At 41.4% G+C, this 19,857-nt stretch overlaps 1 protein-coding gene across 1 annotated transcript in view; it reads left to right on the top strand.

Moving 5' to 3' along the window:
* The window catches only part of LOC128342193 (olfactory receptor 10Q1-like), a 28,931-nt gene that overhangs the window by 6,980 nt on the left and 2,094 nt on the right, over positions 1-19,857 (top strand). The window lies entirely within an intron of this gene.

Below are 19,857 nucleotides of genomic sequence, written 5' to 3'. Positions count from 1 at the left end.
TTTGGGTCCAAATCTGCCCCCACCTCCTGCTGAATCACCCCCTGAACAAAGATGAGCAGTGATAGTGGATTCTAAGTTCATTCATCATTCTGCACAAAAGATGATGAATGAACGTCTTTGTTTATTCATAATCTTCTTTGGTGCAAAATGATGAATGAACTTAGAATCCACTCTCATTTCCCACCAAAGAATCTACTCTCAGAACACCTCAAACATTGAAAACAACAAAACCCAGTACCCCTTGGACTTGTAGTTTTGAGGCTAGTTGGCACCCTATGTGCACTACACCACAACCTGCTCTGGGCTATGCTGGTGCCCCCCAAGTGGAATTATGGGGCTGTGTAAATCTCCATTATTTCCTATGGGAAAAAGCTTAAAGATGTGCCAACAAAAAAAAATTGTTAAAAATCACCCCTTTCACCAGTTTCTTTGAAATCTGGATGGTAGCATGCACCCATTGGGGCACTACCACCTGACCCACTCTTCTGCCCCTGGAACCCCCTTTCTGCCCTGAATCTGCCACAAAGACACTCCAACTTCAAAAAATTGTTAAGAAATCACCCCTTTGCCCAATTTCTTTGAAATCTGGTTGGTAGCGTCCTTGCACCCATTGGACATTACCACCCACCACAACCCACTCTGGGCCACCCTGCTGCCCCCCCCCACATGGAGTTAAAAGGCTGCTGATATCCCCATTATACCCTATAGGAAAAGGCTTAAAGATGCTTGAATTTCAAAAAACTATTTAAAATCACCCCTTTGCCCAATTTCTTTGAAATTTTGGTGGTAGCTTCCACATATTGGGCACTACCATCCAACCCACTGTGGCCACAAAATAGAGGTCCAAATCTGGGTGATTTGATTTGTACCTGAATCTGGGCAATTGAACACCGGAGCAATTTGTTCTGTCTACAAGTTGCCCGAATCAGCTAGATTTGGGTACAAATAGTTTTGTACCCGAATCAATTCTCACATCCCTAGTATGTATGTATGTACACACACACACACACACACACACACACACACACACACACACACACACTGCCTGCCCAGTAGGGTGGGGGTGGGGAATTTTGTGTGCCATGTGAGTGATCCTAGAGCCGCAAGTATCATATGGGGGAAGGTAGGTTGTGCCCTGCTTTCCTGCCTCCCCAGCCCTAGTTGAAATGGTTGTGTGAATGACCTCAGTGTCTTTTACTATCTTTTGATAAGGTGTTAACCCCTCTTCCCCCTCTTTCAAACCCAAGCCCTTAGCCCTTTGTTTAAATAAACCACCCTTTTTGTCTGACAACTGCTGGTCTTTGTCTAGTTTGCCTAATTCCAAAACTCCTAACTGCTTGGGGCACGTGGCTGTAAAAATGGAGTAGGTCTCGGGTTTGCCACTTATGCTGTCAGGAAGGCCATTACACCTGGTTCACTTTTTAAATGGATGCAGATACAGACATTCAAACAAAAACATGTACTGTACAGACACATGAATAGAGATACAACATATTGTCTGAATTGGGCCAGGCGCTTGGCCACCATTGAGCAGGGAAAGATGAGTGTCCCATGGCTGCTGTGGCCCCAAACACTTCTGGGGGTTGGCAGAGGCTCTTCTTCACTCCCCCCACCCCCGTCGGGTGGCTGCTGGAGTCACGTATCCATTCCGACACCAGGTGTACTGCACTGGGCTTTGTTCACACACCATGGGAGTTTGGTCCACAATGGCATGCAAACGAGGTGCCAAGTGCAGCAAGCAGATGGGCATCTCACCCATCTTGCAGCTGGTGACTGTAGAATCCAGAGTTGTGGTATGCAAGGACAATACAGTGGAGTTGAATCAGGAATATTAACGGTTTAATGAGACAGATATTGTTTACAGACTGTAGACTGCCTTCAGGACACTTGCCGCTGGCTGTTTGTTAGCCCCGCCTCTACACCAGGACTGGAATACAAGTAACTAAAGCACAATTCAAAAGCTGGCCTGGATCAATGAGTGGATTAACCAAAAACACCAGAGTGACCATGTCTCCCTGCATATGATGCCTCCCAACTCCAGGCAGTCTTGGATGAAACTGAATATCTAGACCCATTTCAAACTGGCTTTCAGGTGGGCTATGGTTGGCCTGATGGATGATCTCCAGTTGGGAATTGACAGAGTGAGTGTGACTCTGTTGGTACTTTTGGACCTCTCGGGGGCTTTTGATACTATCAACCATAGTATCCTTCTGGAGCGTCTGAGGGGGTTGGGAGGTGGAGGCACTGCTTTGCAGGGGTTCCACTCTTACCTCAGACAGATTCCAGATGGTATCCCTTGGGGACTGTTGTTCTTCAAAATCTGAATTATGGTATTGTGTCCCTCAGGGCTCCATATTGTCTCCGACATTGTTTAACATCTACATGAAACCGCTGGGAGAGATCATCAGGAGATTTGGTGCAGGGTGCTATCAATATGCTGATGACACCCAAATCTTTTTCTCCATGTCAACATCATCAGGAGAAGGCATAACCTCCCTAAATGCCTGTCTCGAGGTGGTGATGGGCTGGATGAAAGATAAGCTGAGACTGAATCCAGATAAGACAGAGGTACTTTTTGTGCAGGGTCGGAACTCGAGAGATGATTTTGATCTGCCAGTTTTGGGTGGGATCACACTTCCCCAGAAGGAACAGGTATGCAGGCTGGTGGTGCTTCTGGACACAAACTTCTCCCTGGTGTCCCAGGTTGAGGCAGTGGCCAGAAGTGCCTTCTATCAGCTTTGCTTGATACGCCAGCTGTGTCCATTTCTTGAGATAAATGATCTCAGGACAGTAGTACATCTGTTGGTCACCTCCAGACTTGACTACTGCAATGCTCTCTATGTGGGGCTGCCTTTGTACATAGTCTGGAAACTGCAGTTGGTCCAGAATGCAGCAGCCAAGTTAGTCTCTGGGTCATCTCGGAGAGACCATATTACTCCTATCTTAAAAGATCTACACAGGCTGCCGAAAAGTTTACGGGCAAAATACAAAATCTATAAACCTATAAAGCCCTAAACAGCATGGATCTTGGGAATTTAAGAGAACATTTTCTTTGCTATGAGCCACACAGCCCATTGAGATAATTGGGAGAGGTTCGTCTGTGGTTGCCACTGGCTTGTCTGGTGTGTGCTCGGGGTAAAAGGTAAAATAAGATTTGATTTGAATGAGCATTTTGCACACACACATACCCTGAACACAAACACCTTGATATGAATCCAAATTTTGATTATATGATGTTTTTACAGAGAAGCCTACACACTTGAAGGCTGGTGGCTATATAAGAAATACCTCTGTTCACCATAGATGATATGAAATTTAATAATTCTGGGATATCAACCCAAATTTTCAGTGAACAAAAACTTCTTGGGGGGAAATAACTCTTAGGTACTCTTCAGAATATATGAGAGAAGTATATAAGTAAGCCATGTCATTCTGAATAGGATGTTTGCTTATGTTTATGTACATACAGAAATCAGCCTAGGTACTTAAAAGAGTCAGACTATCTACCCCTCACATTACCATGTTCACTGGTTAAAATAATCATTTAAAACACGTCTCTGAGCAGCCTCGAGGAAATGGCCTTTTATGTGGTGGTGCCCTGACTTTGGAAGGCTCTCCCCTGGGCTATATGCCTGGCACTTAGTTTATTGCATTTTAGGTGCCAAGCAAAGACCAGGCAAAAAGGCAGGGGGGCGGGGAAGGCTGCGCAGAACTTGCCTTCCCCCAGATGATCCTCCCTTATCGGAGGGATGCGCAGATCGTGCTCTACATGATCCGTGCTGCCTGGGGCAGCATGGATCTCTGGAGGCCAGGACAATGTGTCCTGGCCTTTGGATATCCCACAATGCGCTGTGGTGCACTGGGAGAATCCCCCAGTAGTTGAGCACTCTAGGCGCCCGACACTTTGTGTGCTTGGGCTGTGTGCAACCTGAGCACCCACACAATCCTGGTGCCATGGTTAATCCCTTGGCTAAAGGCTGGGGTTAAATGTAGGGTTAAGCCGGCAGGGAGCACCAGGACTGGCCCCGACCCCAGCGCTACACCCAAGCAGCCTAAGCCAGGCTGGGCTCACCTTGCCTGGGTTAACCGAGTTATTATCAGAGAAATTGATAACTGGGGCAAGCTACTTTTCTTGAGGAGCTTTTCCTCACACAGCCTGCTGACGGTGCCTATGGGTTTGGCTGCTGTTGTGAAGAGCTTGTTTTAATGGCACACAGGGCTGATACATTCTATTCACACAGATAATAATAAGACAAAGATGAGCAGGCTGCTACATATGAGATGTGGTGAATGGGTTTATGTCATCTCTAACACCTGGATCTGGGCAGCTGATGCACACAACAGAATCTGCCATTCAGGAAAGCTGTGCAAACAAACCTTTTCCCAGCAGTGACTAAGTCTAAACTTTTCTCCATCTCTTTCCCCTTGAGACTTATGAGATGTTTTAAGTTCATCTCAGTAATGAAGCTATTTGCCTATCAGTTAGGAACTTCACTGAGCTGGCATAAAATGTACTTCTGATGGAATCAAAGAAGAGGCAAGGGGGAAAGAATTCATAAAATGGGATTGCAAATAAATCAGGAAAAAAGTCTTACACGTTTCAGATTTAAACCAGTCAATTCTGCTTGCATGGGGAAAGATCCCTTGATTTCATTCTGCACGCTATTTGTTCATAGAGGTGAGGTGTGAAATGATATGCATGTGGCATTAGTTCCATCACGGTGCTGCTTCCCATCCAAATATTGTTCAGGAACTAAGTTCTGCTCTCCACCGACACAACTTAGAGGTAAAGTATAGTTCATTTTATTTGTTTGAAATTCTGGCAACTATGCGAGCTCTAAAGAGAAATGGGTATTACAACAATTATTGTTATTATTTTATTTATTCAATTTTCTATACCGCCCTTCCAAAAATGGCTCAGGGCAGTTTACACAGAGAAATAACAAATAAATAAGATGGTAATGCATGTTCTTTGCCTTGTGCAAAATGTTCAATTCCACCCCCATCAGTAAGTCTACCACATTCATTGAGAAATTGTTCAGTTACCTAACTAGGAAAAGAACTTTCTTGTATTCAGTTCTGATTTATCATCTGGCAACATATTGTGCATTTGCTGCTTCTTTATAAAAAGGAAGGATTAGATTCTGTGGCTTATTTTTTAAACAATCTGCAAAAGTGATTCCATTCTTTGAACAAATTATGCAAAAGAGTTTGTGAGATTTTAATTTGCGTGTTATATTCTGATGTGTGCATGCATCTATTTTTGTGTTTTGCAGAATGTACTTTGGAGAACAAAAAGTAGATACTGTATTTAGTGCAGGGCTGAACCGGTTGTTTCCCCCATAGTATATCTCAGGATGGGCTGGGAATAGTTGGTCTGTACTTGGTTATTTGGGTTGACATGGAGAGCTAGTGTGGCTGGGCAGCTAAGTAAGGGCCAAGCTTGATCAGATGACCAAGAGCTTGCCTGTCTCTCCTGTCTCTTTTAATTTGGTAAAAAGCATCTGTGTGGGGAAGGAGGAATTTGGATTGGGGCTATAGCACAGCGGAAACATTTTAAACCCCTTTCCCCTGATGTCAGTTTGCCCCATTCGTGAAAATTGTCATGTACACAAGGTGTACATGTACATTTTCTCCACCAGGCCAAATAGGAATGATGGCGGTGGGGATTTTCATTAGGAAAATGATGGAGAAAGGGTTAAACTCTTCTCCACTAGCATGTTGTAATTGGAGCCCCACCATGGCTACTTTTTGCCAAACTTTAGAGATGGGAGATCTGATCACAGATCACCATAATCCTACCTAGTTTGGCCCTAAGAGGCTGCCTGTATCTTTATATCTCATCTTTGCCACAAACTCACGACTTTATATATTCTCTCTGCCAAAAACTCACAAGGTCATTGTAGCGTAAGGGCATTATTTTTGTTGAGAAAACGAAGTCGAACAAAGTCACAAAGAACAAGCGTTCACTGGAATGCTTCAAGAAGAAAGAAAGTTTTTCAGTAGCTGATATCCAGAATAAATTGCTCTCAAGTATTCCTATTGAAATTAATTTGCCCTTTACAGTAATTCTTGAGTAGTAATATTGAATAACTTATTCTGGGTGACAGCCAGTGTGTATAATGATCAGCTGGCCAAAAATTCTAGATTATCCTGTAGATTATTATTATTATTATTATTAATTTTGCATTTATATCCTGCTCTTCCTCCAAGGAGCCCAGAGCAGTGTACTACATACTTAGGTTTCTCCTCACAACAATCCTGTGAAGTAGGTTAGGCTGAGAAAGAGTGACTGGCCCAGAGTCACCCAGCTAGTATTATGGCTGAATGGGGATTTGAACTCGGGTCTCCCCAGTCCTAATCCAGCACTCTAACCACTACACCACACTGACTAATCACATGTATTCTAAACCAGGAGTGAAGGTGGGGGCGTTTGTTAGCTTGGGACATATGGTAGCTCCTAACCTTACCTGAAGTAGCTCTTTAGGTGTTTGGACCTACTTCTTCTTCTTTTCCCTTCCAGCCAGAACTGCACATCTAACTGGCTGGCTAAGTGGGGGAATGACTGTACCATTTGTAATCTGTTTCTGAGTGATCAGGGTTGCTTTTACTTTCTCTTCCATTATTTTCTCCCTAGTTCCTTCTCCCGCAAAGCAGCCCATTTTGCTCTCCTCTTGTCATGCAGCACAGATATCCAGAAATTCAGAGGGTTTGAAGCAATAAATAAATTAATCCCGTATTCTGTTTATGTAAATTTTTGTACAAACTGCTAGTTTATTACTGGCTCTGCATCTTCAGACTGCCATTTTGTACTAATAGCTCCGGTCTCTAGGAAAAATAAAATAAAATAAAATAAAATAAAATAAAATAAAATAAAATTGTGGCAGCAAATTGATGGCATTTACTAGGTCCTTGTGCTGAGAACAATTCAAATTCTGTGCCAACTACATGATGCAAATTTAAATGATTTATGTACTTCTTTTCTCTCAGCAACCCAGGATGGTATAGATAAGGTTGCCCCATGTTATCACCATAATAAACTTCATAAGCTAAGCTGAGTGTTTGTGACTGGAGACTCAGAAAAAAACCTGTTCCATACTGAGATTTTCCTTAAAGGTTCTGCTCCTTGTCCCTCCATTATCTGCAGTATGGTGAGAAGCTTTTCTGGATCAGGGCAGGCCTTTTTAAAAATAATGGCACCAAAATTGTAGAACTCCATCCTTGGGGAAGTTTACTTTATTTACTTGCTATTGGTGTTAAGATGACAAAGCAGTGCTTTTTCAGAGGATCTCCAGGATCTTCTGAATTTGAGGGAATGCTAAGCTTCTGGTCTGCTATTGTTTTCCTTGCTCCTTAATGCAGAGTTAATATCTGCATTTCCTTTGCTAATTTGCTGTGGTATTTGATCTATTTCATTGTTTTAATATGTATTTGGATTTAAAAAATTCTGAATCACCTTGGAGATATTTTGTTTGCTCAAAAGGTGGATAAAAATATTTTAAATAATAATATTGAAATACACAATAGCTCTTGATAAACTCTCACGCTTTACTTCGTACACACTTTTTCAGACATGGAAGCGTTCAATTCAATTTATGGTTTTATCCACAGGCTGTTACAAAATGGATTAAAATTACAAAAATAATTTTGACAGAGCTGCACTGGCTGCCAATTTGTTGAGAGAGGCTAAATTGTCGTGCATGTAGGTCAGGGCCTTCTCTGTTGTTGCCTCAAGGCTCTGGAATGCTCTCCCAGTGAATGTCCACTCTTTGACATCTGTGGCTGTGTTAAAAAAACAACTAAAGACCTTTTTATTTGTTCAGGCTTTTACCCCATTGGGCAGGTCTGCTTAACTTGGGCCCCCAGCTGTTTTTTAACTACAACTCCCATGATCCCCAGCCACAGTGGCCAAGAGACAGGGATTATGAGTACAGGTGAAACTTGGAAAATTAGAATATCGTGCAAAAGTCCATTAATTTCAGTAATGCAAATTAAAAGGTGAAACTGATATATGAGACAGACGTATTACATGCAAAGCGAGATAAGTCAAGCCTTAATTTGTTATAATTGTGATGATCATGGCGTACAGCTCATGAAAACCCCAAATCCACAATCTCAGAAAATTAGAATATTACATGGAACCAAGAAGACAAGGGTTGAAGAATAGAACAATATCGGACCTCTGAAAAGTATACAGTGTACTGTGCTTGATTGGCCAGCAAACTCGCCTGACCTGACCCCTTAGAGAAGCTATGGGGCATTGCCAAGAGAAGGATGAGAGACATGAGACCAAACAATGCAGAAGAGCTGAAGGCTGCTAATGAAGCATCCTGGTCTTCCATAATACCTCATCAGTGCCACAGGCTGATAGCATCCATGCCACACCGCATTGAGGCAGTAATTGCTGCAAAAGGGGCCCAAACCAAGTACTGAATACATATGCATGCTTATACTTTTCAGAGGTCCGATATTGTTCTATTCTTCAATCCTTGTCTTCTTGGTTCCATGCAATATTCTAATTTTCTGAGATTGTGGATTTGGGGTTTTCATGAGCTGTACGCCATGATCATCACAATTATAACAAATTAAGGCTTGACTTATCTCGCTTTGCATGTAATGCGTCTGTCTCATATATCAGTTTCACCTTTTAATTTGCATTACTGAAATTAATGGGCTTTTGCACAATATTCTAATTTTCCGAGTTTCACCTGTATTGTAGGCCATCATCAGCAGGGCCAAAATTGAGCAGCCCTGCCTTAGGGGCTGCTGGGTCTCTCAGCTTTCCGGCTTCTGTTTTTTTTAATGGTTGTTTCTTGGTGTTTTGTGGTTTTTACTTTTTAACTGATTTTAAGATTTTAAATGTGATTTTTATGGAGTTTTATTGTATTTTAACTTTTGTAAATTGCCTTGGGATGACGTGAAAGGCAGTATAAAAACGGAACAATACATACATACATACATACGCAAAACCTACAGCCAATAGGAGCATGGAGTATGAAGCACAGATAAGGTTAAAAGGTTATTGTAGCGGATTAAAGCCTTTGTCTCAGAGCAAGCTCACGTGAAGGAAAGAAATGCTGAATCATCCCTGCTGAGCTGCCTAGCTAGGTTTCTCCTAAAACTATTCTGTAATATTGGTAGGGTTCAAAATGCTCCCAACAAGCACCCTAAAACTCGCAGAAAATTGGACCAGTGGATTGGGTGTTGTAATCCAAGGTCCCTCTGGGCAAATTTAAAAAAAACACCAAAAACCACCTTCCATATGTAAGCTTACATGGGATGAGAAAACTGATAGTTGCTGAATGCTTGAGGATGTGTTTGCACCAGAGAAATCCCCCTCCCTTTTTCTGAGTTAAAAACCAACTCGGAGAGGCTTGTAAAAAGAAAAGACTTTAAAAAACAGTTTTATTCAATTACTGCAGACTGCTTCCATCTGAGGCTGTAACAATGAGCCTCTGATCAGCCCCTCCTTTCCTCCAAAGAGTGAGCCAGAAATGAACCCTGTCCTGACTGACAGGCTGGTAAAGTCCAGTGATCAGCCAATCAGCACACCAGGTGGGCGGGACCTAGGGGACCATGAGCAGGTAGAGAAGGGTTCCTTTGTTCAGTTGAAGCTAGGCTAGGGTTGCAACAGGACTTGTGACCATGGAGTTTGGCTGCAGAAACAACTGCGATCCTTGAGAGACAGGATTGCAGGAAGCTTAATTCTCATCAGGTGATGGGTGAGTTTTCAATAAAAATGGTATTCAGCCTAGGGAACAGTTTGTTCTCCATATTTTGCATCAGAAACTTATATTTCTTTTGTGTGCTTTGTAAATCCCTGAACCTGTTCTATTGGTGTTTTCCTGTAACGTAACTAATCTAAGAAAGGCTGAGCCTGTGCCTATCCAGCCAGGGCACTGTAAAAGACTCTATAAGCTTTTAAAGGTAATTCTGTGTTTTCCTACACCACAGTTCTTTGCAACTGGGTAACCACGGTTTTTAAAATGTGCTGCCCCTAATATCATCTGGGGTGCTTTTTGAAGTATTCTTGCAACTACTGAGTGTTTCTTTTACCTGTAACTAAATGCTGTGAGAGCCTCAGACGGAAGCAGTCTGTAGTATTTTGAATAAAGTTTATTTTTCTTTTTGTTCTTTGCAATTTTAACCAGCCTCTTGGAGTGGATATTTAATTCAGGAAAAGGGAGACTGGAGAGGGTTTTTCTCTGGTGCAACACATCTTAGATTGTTCAGCAAACTACCAGTTTTCTCACACATGTAAGCTTGCACGTGGAAGGCTTTTGTACTTGCCCAATAGCAGAGGAGAGAGTTTCCCTGGGAATTCCACCGAAGCCCGGGGGGGGGCGGTGGTCAAACTGTTGATAATTTGGTTGGTGGTGGCAGTATGAACTACCAGAAATAAAGGGAAGTTTTTGGGGCGAAGCCTTTGTTCTGAAAGCATGGAGGGGATGATTGAGCATTTTTCTTCTCCTCACGTGGGCTTGCTCTAAGACAAAGACTTGGTAAATCCACTACAGAGGCTTTCTAGCTTAGATACAGTTAAGAATACATAGTGGATTACAAAAATGGGTTGTCTTATGCACGTCTAAATGTCTTTTGCAACGCCCTTGGTAGGATGGGCATAGGCTAGTGTTTCTTATTTCAATTATGTTGCAGGTAAACTATAATAAAACAATATTTATTTATTTATTTATTTTTTATTATTAAAACTTTTATACCGCCCTTCCAAAAGGCTCAGGGCGTTTACATTAAAACACCATTAAAATCAATTAATAATTAAACAAAAATTATAAGCATAAAACAATGATTAACAATTAAAAACATAAAACAACAATTAAATAATCAAAACAATTTAAAAACAAGTTTTAAAAAGCTGAGAAAGCCTGGTTGAAGAGATGTGTTTTCAGGTGTTTTCTGAAAATTGCCAGAGATGGGGAGGATCGTATCTCAGCAGGGAGCGCATTCCACAATCTCGGGGCAGCAGCCGAGAAGGCCTGTCTCTGTGTAGCCACCAAACGAGTTGGTGGCAACTGGAGACGGACCTCTTCAAGTGACCTCAGCGGACGGTGGGGCTCATAGTGAAGAAGACGCTCTCTTAAATACCCAGGGCCTAAGCCATTTAGGGCTTTATCAGTTATGACTAGCACTTTGTATTTTGCCCGGAAACCTATTGGCAGCCAGTGTAACTCCATCAACAAAGGAGTAATGTCGTCTCTCTGAGATGACCCAGAGACCAACCTGGCTGCTGCATTCTGAACCAACTGAAGTTTCCGGACTACGTACAAAGGCAGCCCCATGTAGAGCGCATTACAGAAGTCCAGTCTGGAGGTTACCAACAAATGTACCACTGTTTTGAGGTCATTGATATCGAGAAACGGGCACAGCTGGCGTGTCAGCCGGAGCTGATAGAAAGCACCCCTGGCCACCGCCTCAACCTGAGAAACCAAGCAGAGATGTTGATCCAGAAGTACTCCCAGACTGCGAACCTGTTCTTTTTGGGGAAGTGTGACCCCGTCTAGAACAGGCAGATCAAAAATGTCTCTAGAGTTCCGACCCCACACAATAAGTACCTCCATCTTATCTGGATTCAGCTTCAGTTTATTCTCCCTCATCAAGCCCATTACTGCTTCCAGGCAGGCATTTAGGGAGGATATGCCAACTCCTGAAGAAGTTGACATGGAGAAGTAGATCTGGGTGTCATCAGCATACTGGTAACACCCAGCTCCAAATCCCCTGATGATCTCTTCCAGCGGTTTCATGTAGATGTTAAAAAGCATTGGAGAGAGTATGGAGCCTTGGGGAACACCATACTTAAGCTCAGATTTTGAAGAGCAACAATCTCCAATTGACACCATCTGGAACCTGTCCGAAAGGTAGGAGTGGAACCACTGTAAAACAGTGCCTCCCACCCCAGCCCCCTCAGACGTTCCAGAAGGATACTATGGTCGATAGTATCAAAAGCCGCTGAGAAATCCAAGAGGACCAACAGAGTCACACTTCCTCTGTCCATTGCCAATTGGAGATTATCCATCAGGTCGAACAAGACAGTCTCCACCCCATAGCCCGCCCCAAAACCAGTTTGAAATGGGTCTAGATAATCAGTTTCCTCCAAGACCACCTGGAGCTGAGAGGCCACCACCCTCTCATTTACCTTGCCCAGCCATGGGAGATTGGAAACTGGCCTATAATTGCTCAACTCTGAGGGATCTAATGCAGGCTTCTTTAGAAGAGGTCTAATAATTGCTTCCTTAAGACAAGGAGGCATCCTGCCCTCCCTCAGAGAAGCATTTATGATTTCTACCAGGCCGCCTACAACAGCCTCCCTGCTAGATAGAACAAGCCATGTTGGACAAGGATCAAGAGGACAAGTGGTAGGCCTCACCGCTCCAAGCAGCTTGTCCACATCATCAGGAGTCACAAACTGAAACTGATCCAGTTGAATTGTATAAGAGGAGTTGTCGGACACCTCCAGTTCAGACATCAAATTAATTGTAGAGTCCCCATCTAGGTCGGCCCGAATCCGAGAGATTTTTTCTGTGAAAAATTCATTAAACACACTACAGCGGGTAACTGATGTCTCCAAATTCTGGTTCAAGGGAGAGGGAGCAGATACTAGTCCCCTCACAACCCTGAACAACTCCGCCGGACGTGAACTCGCAGAGGCAATACGGGCAGAAAAGAACCGCTTCTTTGCCGCACGTATCGCCTGAGCATAGATCTTTAAATGTGCTCCATGTCGTAATCTGTCGGATTCGAGTCGGGTTTTTCTCCACTTGTGCTACAGTCGCCTACCTTGCCACTTCAGCCCCCGTAGATCTTCCGTATACCAAGGGGCCAATTTTGAAGCAGGTCAGAGGGGATGCTTAGGAGCAATCGTGTCTACTGCCCTGGTGAGCAAGTTGTTCCTGTTCTCAGCCAGGGCATCAACAGGATCACCAGCAGAGCCAACATTAAATCCCTCCAAGGTTTCTTGGAATCCTACCTTGGAATCCTTGGAATATCAGGAATATGCAAAAGCAAACACACCAAAGAAATATAACTTCTAACGCAAAGTCTGACTAAACAAACTTTTCTCTAAATTAATCTTCCCGAAGCCAAAGCCCTGGCTCCTTGCCTTGAACTCACCAAACTCCAGATGAGAATTCAAGCTTCCTGCCCTCCTTTCTTTCAAGGATCTGCAGAGACATTCTCCTGCAGCCATCCTCCATGGCCATATGTCCTCCTGAGCACTTCCAGCTTAGCTTCTTCCCCAAGAAAGAACTCTCTTCATCCTTACAATAGCTCTCTAGGTCCCACCCACCTGGTGTGCTAATTGGCTGAGTCCTGGAGTTCACCAGCCTGTCAGTCAAGACAGGGTTCACTTCCAGTTAACTCTTTATGGCGAGGTGGGGCTTGTCACTACAGTTATCTTACTTGAGAATTTTATAGAAGCAGAGATAATCAAATCCAACATCTAAATAATTATGAAAACAAATTCAAAACAGCTTATGAATTAACTCTGAATTGCTAATTCTTTCTGGCACACTCACCTCACTCACTTACAGCACACCTTTCTCCTCTCTCTCTCAACAGATTCCAACTGCCACACACAGACACACACACAGACACACACACACCACCTCTGTGCTTCTGTTACTCAGACTGCTCCACCACAGCATTCTAAATGCCAAACTAGGGCATGACAAGAAACCATAGCTTACATCTGCTTAGAAAAAAAAAAGGCACATGGCTTGGTTAAAGCTATCAGAAAAGTAGCAAGTCTTATTATCCTAGGGTCTTTGTTAAACAATAAATTGCCCGGAGTACTGACTGATTAGTACAGGCCTTTAACAAATCAGCTGTATTGGCGGGGAAATGTTATATTTCCACAAATAATGGCCCATCTAACACAGTGCTGTCTGTTCTGACTTGCAACAGCTATTCAGGGTCTTAGGCTGAGGTAGCTATAGGGGGGACTAGCCATCCCCACCTCCATTCTGAATGTTTAGCTTTAGTGTAATGGGGGAGGCAATTGCTGAACTACAATTCCCACCATCCCCAGCTGTAATTGTGGCTGGGGTGATGGGAGTTGTAGTTCAGCCACATCTGGAGAACCACACGTTGCCTTCCCCTATAGGGAAAGGAGTGCAAAGGAATGAGTAACTGCTCACTAAGAAGAGAATACAGTTAAATAACGTTAAACCTAGTAGGAAGTAGGAAGTCAAGACATTCAAACATTGAATAAGAGAACATCAAATATTGAGGAGACAGTGAAAAAATTAGCTGATGACAATAAAGAATGTAAAAGAAGGGTGGAAAGTTTGGAGCAAGATCCGGGATCCATAAGAGATGATAGGGAGAAATTATTAGACCAGATGGCATTGTTGAAATTGAGGCAAAAAGAGTGTTTTTTGAGATTTAGAGGAATCCCAGAAAAAACTGGGCAAGATATTTAAAAAGTGCTCAAGGAGGAACTTGCACTACTTTTGGGAATTCCAAGTGATGAGATGGAGAAGCAGATAGATTCAGCTTTTCGTGTGAACTTGGCCTATGCCACAAAAAACAAACTACCCAGAGATTCTTTGGTTCAATTTAACTCCAAATTAAGTACAGCACAGATACTGCAAGCACATTTTGCTGAAGCCCTTACCATCGAAGGCCAACAGGTAAAAGTTCTGAAAGAAATACCATCCAGGATCTTAAGGAAATGTAAGGGTTACAAATTTTTAACAGATGCTTTAAACGTCAATGGAATACGTTTTAGATGGGAAGTGCCTGAAGGGGTTTCCTTTTTTTTTACAAGGGGAAGAGGAATAGAATTACAGAGCTCCTCAAAGCGCAAGAATTTTGGTGTAAATACAAAAAGCCCTTAACTCCAGAGCACCCAGTGCCTTCAACACATAATTTTAACTAGTCAAGATGGATTACAAAATAGTTTCATGGAATGTTAATGGACTAAATAACAAAACTAAAAGGGCAAATTTTTTTCATTTAATTAAAAAACAAAGTTTGGGTATTATATGTTTACAGGAGACACATATTAGAAAACAAGACAGAAAATATTTGGCCAATAAGGCTTTGGGACAAGAATTCGTCTCCTCTGACAAGAAAAAAAAAAAGAGGGGTAGTGCTCTATGTGAAGCAACAATTTGAACCCAAATTGATTTTTAAAAATGAAGAAGATAGGGTGTTAGCTTTGGAAATTATAGTTGCTGGAGTCAAAACGGTGATAATTGGGATTTATGCACCCAATGAAAAAAAAGTAGAATTCTATAAATATTTAGATCAGAAGATGGCTGAGTTATCAAATGCTAACTTAGTCTTACTGGAAGATTTTAATGGGGTTGTCTCTACAACTTTGGATAGAAAATCGGACACGTCTGAAAGGAATTTGCAAGGCGGGCTACCAAAAGCCTGTTTTGATTTAGCAGAACATATAGATCTGTATGATTTGTGGAGAATTAAAAATACAAATGCAAAGGAATATACCTATTTCTCTGAAAGATACAAATCCCATTCAAGGATAGACATGGTCTGGACATCCAAATCTATTACATTGTGTATGAAAAGAATGGATATTTTGCCCAGAACTTTTTCAGATCATAATGAAATTTGCTTTACATGGAAGAAGACAGGAACGGTATCCTTTCGTTGGAGACTGAATGAATACTTGCTGAAAAAAGCAGAAATTGTGGAGAAAGCCAAAAGGAAGTTAAAGGATTATTTCGAATTGAACTTAAACCAAGGAATGGATAATAAAACAGTTCGGGATGCAGGAAAAGCGGTTATGAGAGGCTTTTTTGTATACAACAGAAGGCATACCTTAAAAAACAAAGAGGATTGAAAAAAGCGGGATTATTGATGGAGATTTCAAAAATAGAAAAGAAAGGGAACTCCTATGGACTAAGGATAAACAGAAGATTATTCAAGCCATTAAAATGCTTCAGCAACAGCTTTCTATGTTGCTATTAAATGAAATTGAACGGAATTTAAAATACGTGAAACAAAAGACATTTGAATTTGCAAACAAACCAGGCAAGCTATTGGCCTGGAAAATTAGAAGTGAGAAAAAGAATAAGCACATATCCAAGATATCAACCAAAAAAGGGCTTTCCTATGATGAAAGGGAAATAAAAAGGGAATTCTTCAGATATTATTCTGAATTATATAAAGGAAACAAAGTAGAAGATATAAAAATCGATAAGTTTCTGAAGACACAAAATATTCCACAACTCTCCAAGGATCATATAGAAATTATGAACACACCTATATCAATAATGGAAATAATGGAAGTAATAAGCCAAAGCAAAGCCAATAAAGTGCCAGGGCCTGATGGATTACCAGCTTCGTACTACAAGTTGTTTAAAGATCAATTATCACAGCCTTTGCAATGGACGATTAATGATATTTTACAACGAGGAAATATGCTGGAGTCTTGGAAGTATGCCAACATTGCAGTAATTCCAAAACCAGATCAAGACTTAACGCAAGTTAAGAATTACAGGCCAATCTCACTGTTAAATAATGATTACAAACCTTTTGCTGCCATTCTGGCAAGGAGAATGAAGGTTGTACTAAGAGTTTTTATTCATGAAGATCAAGCAGGCTTTTTGCCAAAAAGGCAATTAAGAGAGAATGTGAGAACAGTCCTGAATGCATTGGAGTACTATGAAAAACACAATGATAAACAAATAGCTATGATCTTTCTGGATGCAGAGAAAGCATTTGACAATGTTTCCTGGCAGTTTATGTGGAGGCTACTGGATGCAATGGGAGTTGGCAAGAATTTCACCAGAGCGGTTAAGACAATATATTCGGAGCAATATGCTAAAATTATTATAAATGGGGAACTATCAAATAATTGCAAAATACAAAAGGGAACCAGACAAGGTTGCCCACTTTCCCCATTACTTTTTATATTAGTTCTGGAAGTCGTTTGTAGAAATATCAGAGAGGATGATCAAATACAAGGCTTGAAAATAGGGAAGCAGGAGTATAAACTTAGAGCCTTTGTGGATGATGTGGTGTTTTTTCTAGAAAATCCATTAGAAAAGATCGGAAGACAAAGGTGTTGACAAAAAATATGGACCAGAAATCCAAGGACAGACTTTATGAAATAAGCGAATTGAAAGTGGAAAAGAAAATTAAATATTTGGGTGTCTGGTTGACAAACAAAAATTCTTTGTTGTTTTTAAATAATTATATCAAAACATGGCATACAGTAAAAATTGATTTGCAAATATGGACTAGAATGAACTTATCTTTAATGGGAAGAATTTCAGTTGTGAAGATGAATGTTTTACCTAAAATGTTGTTTCTTTTCCAGACTATTCCTATAATTAATACATTAACCTGTTTCAAGCAATGGCAAAAGGACATAATCAAATTTGTTTGGCAAGGGAAAAGGCCAAGAATTAAATTTAAAAATTTAACTGATGCTAAAGAAAGATGTGGTCTTACCCTGCCGGACTTAAGGTTGTATTTTGATGCTGCTTGTTTGACGTGGTTAAAAGAATGGATAACATTAAGAAATCCCAGAATACTTGATCTGGAAGGATTTGATAGAAGGTTTGGATGGCATTCATATCTGTGGTACGATAAAAATAAAGTGCATAAAGAATTTCTCAATCACTATGTAAGAAGGAGTCTAATGGGAGTGTGGGTAAAATACAAAAAATGGCAAAAAATACAAAAAATACAAAAAACTCCATTATGGGTATCCCCGATTGAAGCTTTGGCACGTAAAGAGATAAATATGCAATCTGAATGTGGTACCTATAGGGACTTGTTATGTTTTCAAGAGCGGGATTGTAAATCAAAAAACCTAATCGAAGTACAAAATTTGGTTAGTAACTGGTTTCAGTATCATCAGCTAAACGAAATTTACAAGAAGGATCTCAAAGTTGGATTTGAGGACCAAATGTCAAGATTCGAGAAGGAACTGTGTGAAAATGAAGAAAAATTAATCTCTAAGATGTATAAATTGTTGCTTTTAGAGGAGACAAGAGATGTTAAAACGACTATGATAAAATGGGCTCAAGATGTGGGTCATAATATAGATATGGCAGCTTGTGAAAAATTATGGAAAACTGATTTAAAGTTCACTGCATGTTATACTCTAAAAGAAAATTATTATAAGATGATGTACAGGTGGTATTTGACACCGAAAAAATTTGCATTAATGTATAAAAATGTTCCAAACAAATGTTGGAAATGTGGACAATGTGAAGGAACCTTTTTTCATATGTGGTGGTCATGCGGGAAGGCAAAGGCCTTTTGGGATATGATATATAATGTGTTGAAGAAAATTTTTTAAATGACATTTCCTAAGAGGCCAGAATCCTTCCTGCTGGGAATAACGCAAGGAGAGTTCTCCAGAAGAAACTTAACTTTTTTTTATGTATGCAACCACGGCGGCTAGAATAGTATATGTACAGAAATGGAAAGATAATAAAATGCCCTCAAAAGAAGATTGGTTGATAAAAATTTTGGAATACGCTGTCGCTGAGATGGCAAAACTTACAGCACTCATAAGGGATGAAAACTTGGAATGTTTCAAAGAAGATTGGGAGCCATTCTTACTTTATTTAAAGAACTATTTTTCAAATATGGATCTTTCAGCAGGATTTGAAATTTAGTAATAACAGCTGGTTGGGTAGGGTGAAATCGAGTTTGCAATGTGGACTATATGTGTTTTGAATTATTATAGCAATGGTAGATTTGTAGAGCTAATATGAACCGCACAGATTGGTGAGTGGGAAGTCAATATTTACTTAATTAAATGTAATTCGACTGTTAAGAGATTGTAAAAACCAATAAAAAATTTAAAATGCAAACCTAGTAGGAAGCCTGTATTTAGGTTTTGGCTGTTCTGCAATTATTTCCTGTCATCTTAGGTCCTTTACCACAAAATGACTGCTTGGCTTTTCCGCTCCCGAGATCATTCAAGCAGGAACAGCCAGGTTCTGAATATAATTTGCTTATTAGGCATCACTTATTCTATGGCTGCTTGCCATGGAATGGGCAAAGTCCAACAGTTCAGCCCTGCTCAGCTTCTGATATTTCATCAGGGATCGCTCAGTCGATATTCCAGTTATTTTTGTGGCCATATGAGTTTGATTGATTGATTGATTGATTGATTAAGTGCCAACAAGTCAATGTCGACTCTCAGTGACCACATAGTAGGGGTGTGCAATTCGGGTTTTCGGGTGATTCGGCTCGGACCCGAACCGAATCACCCCTGTTCTGTTTTGTGCCCGAATCTGGGTCACCCAAATCACCCTTGATTCGGTTCGGATTTGGATTTAATCCGAATCTGAATCTGAATCGATTCATGGGGGTAAAAAGGGGCCCAGGGGCAAAATTTTGGGGTGGGGTGGTAGTGCCCAATGGGTAGAGTCTACCACTCCAATTTCAGGGGGATTGGGAAAAATCCTGATTTTTGGTGAATTTTTAAAGTTTTAGTGACTTTGGGGCAGTTCGGGGGCATAGCATGGGACCTGGGCAAAAGCAGTGGGGTGGGGTGGTAGTGCCTAATGGGCGCAGGCTACCACCCCAATTTCAGGGGGATTGGGCAAAGGGCTGATTTTTGGTAAATTTCTGAAATTTTCATGTCTTTGGGGCAGATTGGGGCATATTGGGGCAGAAAGTGGGGCCTGGGGCAGAATAGTGGGGTGGGGTGGTAGTGCCTAATGGGTGGAGGCTACCACCCCAATTTCAGGGGGTTTGGACAAAGGGGTGATTTTTTGAGAATTTTTGAAGTTTTAGTGACTTTGGGGCAGTTTGGGGGCAGAAAGTGGATCTGCCCCAAAATAGTGGGGTGGGGTGGTAGTGCCTAATGGGTGGGGGCTACCACCCCAATTTCAGGGGGATTGGGCA

The sequence above is a fragment of the Hemicordylus capensis genome, chromosome 2 (assembly GCF_027244095.1).
Source record: "Hemicordylus capensis ecotype Gifberg chromosome 2, rHemCap1.1.pri, whole genome shotgun sequence".
Lineage (NCBI taxonomy): Eukaryota > Metazoa > Chordata > Lepidosauria > Squamata > Cordylidae > Hemicordylus > Hemicordylus capensis.
The sequence above is the reverse complement of the archived record's forward strand: the minus strand, read 5'-3'. Positions and strand labels throughout refer to the sequence as shown.